The sequence below is a fragment of the Hypomesus transpacificus genome, chromosome 8 (assembly GCF_021917145.1).
Source record: "Hypomesus transpacificus isolate Combined female chromosome 8, fHypTra1, whole genome shotgun sequence".
Taxonomy (NCBI): Eukaryota; Metazoa; Chordata; class Actinopteri; order Osmeriformes; family Osmeridae; genus Hypomesus; species Hypomesus transpacificus.
The window spans coordinates 2587224-2592223 of record NC_061067.1 but is presented as its reverse complement, the minus strand read 5'-3'; positions in this window follow the sequence as shown (position 1 = coordinate 2592223).

Below are 5000 nucleotides of genomic sequence, written 5' to 3'. Positions count from 1 at the left end.
AAAAATGAATGGGAGTCTATGGGAGTTAATGAAGGCGCCCTCCGGTGGACGAAAAAAGGAATTACAGCTTAAGGGGAGTCAATGGGCGGAGTACCAGAGGCACAAACTTTTAAGCCTTCAAAACCTAAGTCCAACTTGAATGGGAGTCAATGGGCGGATCACCAGAGGCACAAACTTTTAAGCCTCCAAAACCTAAGTCCAACTTGAATGGGAGTCAATGGGCGGATCACCAGAGGCACAAACTTTTAAGCCTTCAAAACCTAAGTCCAACTTGAATGGGAGTCAATGGGCGGATCACCAGAGGCACAAACTTTTAAGCCTCCAAAACCTAAGTCCAACTTGAATGGGAGTCAATGGGCGGATCACCAGAGGCACAAACTTTTAAGCCTCCAAAACCTAAGTCCAACTTGAATGGGAGTCAATGGGCGGATCACCAGAGGCACAAACTTTTAAGCCTTCAAAACCTAAGTCCAACTTGAATGGGAGTCAATGGGCGGATCACCAGAGGCACAAACTTTTAAGCCTCCAAAACCTAAGTCCAACTTGAATGGGAGTCAATGGGCGGATCACCAGAGGCACAAACTTTTAAGCCTCCAAAACCTAAGTCCAACTTGAATGGGAGTCAATGGGCGGATCACCAGAGGCACAAACTTTTAAGCCTCCAAAACCTAAGTCCAACTTGAATGGGAGTCAATGGGCGGATCACCAGAGGCACAAACTTTTAAGCCTCCAAAACCTAAGTCCAACTTGAATGGGAGTCAATGGGCGGATCACCAGAGGATCACCAGAGGCACAAACTTTTAAGCCTCCAAAACCTAAGTCCAACTTGAATGGGAGTCAATGGGCGGATCACCAGAGGCACAAACTTTTAAGCCTCCAAAACCTAAGTCCAACTTGAATGGGAGTCAATGGGCGGATCACCAGAGGCACAAACTTTTAAGCCTCCAAAACCTAAGTCCAACTTGAATGGGAGTCAATGGGCGGATCACCAGAGGCACAAACTTTTAAGCCTCCAAAACCTAAGTCCAACTTGAATGGGAGTCAATGGGCGGATCACCAGAGGCACAAACTTTTAAGCCTCCAAAACCTAAGTCCAACTTGAATGGGAGTCAATGGGCGGATCACCAGAGGCACAAACTTTTAAGCCTTCAAAACCTAAGTCCAACTTGAATGGGAGTCAATGGGCGGATCACCAGAGCACAAACTTTTAAGCCTCCAAAACCTAAGTCCAACTTGAATGGGAGTCAATGGGCGGATCACCAGAGGCACAAACTTTTAAGCCTTCAAAACCTAAGTCCAACTTGAATGGGAGTCAATGGGCGGATCACCAGAGGCACAAACTTTTAAGCCTCCAAAACCTAAGTCCAACTTGAATGGGAGTCAATGGGCGGATCACCAGAGGCACAAACTTTTAAGCCTCCAAAACCTAAGTCCAACTTGAATGGGAGTCAATGGGCGGATCACCAGAGGCACAAACTTTTAAGCCTCCAAAACCTAAGTCCAACTTGAATGGGAGTCAATGGGCGGATCACCAGAGGCACAAACTTTTAAGCCTCCAAAACCTAAGTCCAACTTGAATGGGAGTCAATGGGCGGATCACCAGAGGCACAAACTTTTAAGCCTTCAAAACCTAAGTCCATTTTGAATGGAAGTCAATGGGCGGATGCCCAGAGGCATAAAATTTTAAGCCTTCAAAACCTAAGTCCATTTTGAATGGAAGTCAATGGGCGGATGCCCAGAGGCACAAACTTTTAAGCCTTCAAAACCTAAGTCCATTTTGAATGGAAGTCAATGGGCGGATGCCCAGAGGCACAAAATTTTAAGCGTCCAAAACCTAAGTCCATTTTGAATGGAAGTCAATGGGCGGATGCCCAGAGGCACAAACTTTTAAGCCTTCAAAACCTAAGTCCAACTTGAATGGGAGTCAATGGGAGGATGCCCAGAGGCACAAACTTTTAAGCCTTCAAAACCTAAGTCCAACTTGAATGGGAGTCAATGGGAGGATGACCAGGGGCACAATTTTTCAATTGGATGACCAGGGGCACATATTTTTTAAAGTTGCATTTAATGGGTTTTAACACAGGGGGTGGGCTTAATAGTGGGTGCACAGGGCCCCCCGGTGAATGGGTGATGGGGGACACCCCCCCCGGAGGTGTGCAGTCCCCCCTTGGAGAGGGGGTCCCCGGGGAGGCCGGGAGGGTGTGGGGGGGTCCCCTTGGATCCCAAAAGTGGGTGTGCAGGGTGCGGCCGGAGTGGGGGTCCCTTGGGAGCCCGGGGACGGGTGCCCGGGGACGTCCCGGAGTGGTGGTCCCCTGGGAGGCCGGGGATGACCGTGTGAGGGTGCGCTGGAGGTGTGGAAAGGTGAAAAAGGGTAAAATTCGCCGTTTCTCGCCCGAGCGTGGGATTTGGCTGGGGACACTTTTATAATTCAAGTTGGAGGCTGGGGCAGCGGGTAGTGTGTTTTTTCTCCCCGGAAAAGGTGTACTTTTTTCGGGGGAGACGTTTGAAATATTCGCGGGCCTCCCGTTTTCGTTCTGCCCCATGGATTTGAACGGGGACAATTTTCCCATATAAGTTGGAGGCGGGGGCAGCGTGCACTGTGGTCGTTTCACCCGGAAACGGTGTTCCCGACTCGGTAGAAGCGTTTGAAATCTTGTTTCGTTCCGTGCGTTTCCCGCGCGCGTGCACGCCCGGGGGTCTCTCATGGGCCTTCTTCCCCCGGTCCATACCTATCCAAAAAGTCTTCCCCCGAGTCTCTGAGTGCCCGCAAAGTGGAGATGCCTCCACACGAGTCTCAAATTCCTTCCACTTTTGCCGACTGAAAGTGTGCTTGACTTTTTGAATGCTTTGGAGGTGTAAAATTCACAGTTATTCACCCGAACGTGGGATTTGGCTGGGGACACTTTTATAATTCAAGTTGGAGGCTGGGGCAGCGCGGAGAGTGTTTATCTTCCCCGGAAAAGGTGTACTTTTTTCGGGGGAGACGTTTGAAATATTCGTCGGCCTCCCGTGTCCGTTGTGTCCCATGGATCTCGACGGGGACAATTTTCCCATTTAAGTTGGAGGCGGGGGCAGCGTGCACTGTGGTCATTTCACCCGGAAAACGTGTTCCCGACTCGGTAGAAGCGTTTGAAATCTTGTTTCGTTCCGTGCGTCTCCCGCGCGCGTGCACGCCCGGGGGTCTCTCCTCGGCCTTCTTCCCCCGGTCCATACCTATCCAAAAAGTCTTCCCCCGAGTCTCTGAGTGCCCGCAAAGTGGAGATGCCTCTACACAAGTCTCAATTCCTTCCACTTTTGCAGACTGAAAGTGTGCTTGACTTATTGAATGCTGGCGAGATAATAAATTCACAGTTATTCAACGGAACATGGGATTTGGCTGGGGACTCTTTTATTATTCCAGTTAGACCCGGGGGCACGGAGGGGAGTGTTTATTTTCCCCTGAAAAGGTGTACTTATTTCAGGGGAGACGTTTGAAATTTTGTTTCGTTCCGTGCGTCTCCCACGCGCGTGCACGCCCGGGGGTCTCTCCTTTTCCTTCATCCCCCGGGCCATACCTATCCAACGAGCCCTCCCTCGACTCGCTGAGTGCCCGCAAAGCCGAGTTAAGTCAGCGCAGAGCTATTTTGGCCTGCCTCCAAAGCCCCAAAATGACACACGGGCCTGCGCCTTGAAAATTCACAGTTACTCGCCCGAACGTGGGATCTTCTCCAAACGTGATTTATTATTTAAGTCAGAGCCTGGGGCAGATAGGAGGGTGGTTTTTCTCCCCGAAAAAAGAGTTTCGTGCCCGAGTGGGGACGTTCGAAATTTTCGTCGGCCTCCCGTTTCCGTTCTAGCCCACGCATTTACACGGGGACTCTTTGACTGTTCAAGTTGGACTCTGGGGCAGCGAGAAATGTCTTCTTTCCCCCCGAAAAAAGTGTCCCCATTTCGGGAGAGCCGTTTGAAATTTTGTTTCGTTCCGTGCGTCTCCCACGCGCGTGCACGCCCGGGGGTCTCTCCTTTTCCTTCATCCCCCGGGCCATACCTATCCAACGAGCCCTCCCTCGACTCGCTGAGTGCCCGCAAAGCCGAGTTAAGTCAGCGCAGAGCTATTTTGGCCTGCCTCCAAAGCCCCAAAATGACACACGGGCCTGCGCCTTGAAAATTCACAGTTACTCGCCCGAACGTGGGATCTTCTCCAAACGTGATTTATTATTTAAGTCAGAGCCTGGGGCAGACAGGAGGGTGGTTTTCTTCCCTTATCAAAGAGTTTCATGCCCAAGTAGGGACGTTTGAAATTTTTGTCATGCCCGCGTAGGGCCTTTTCACGTTTTATTTCTTCTCCCGTTTCCGTTCTGTGCCACCAATTTCAACGGGGATCATTTTGTCAGCTGAGTTAGAGTGTGAGGAAAACGATCAAACAGCTTTTCTCTTCATTTCGACCACATCCAACTTTTTAGCACCGATTTAGAAATTTAGACATTTTATTTCGCTAATAACTTTCGTTTGGTACCACCCATCTGGCCCCGGATGACTTTGTTATTCAAGTTGGAGTGCTGAGCACCTCGCTCAATCGTTATTTCCCCCACTTTCACCCGTTTTCGAGTCGGCAACTCTGTTTGAAGTTTTGTTTCGGTTCCTGTGTCGCGCACGCGCACGTGCGCAAAAGTTGCACACCGGGGTTTTGTTGCCCCGGGTCTTACCTATCCAACGAGCCTTTATTCACAAAAATCGGTTGAACGGCACCGGAGATAACCGTGTTTGACCGTTTTCCCAGCCTTTTCAGCAGTCTCCCAGCTTCGAGATTACAAACTTTACATGGTCGCGGGCCCCAGTCCACCAGACGACCATCGGCGTGATTTCAGAAACCTGGTTTTCAGAGACCTGAAAAGAACCAGAGGGTCTGCCCAGGACCCAGTGCCCGCCCAAGAGGCACCCCGGTCGGATACCCCCCGGACCCCGAGAGGTCTGGAGGTCCAAAAAATTTTTTTTTTTCCAAAGTCCCAGGGAGACACCAG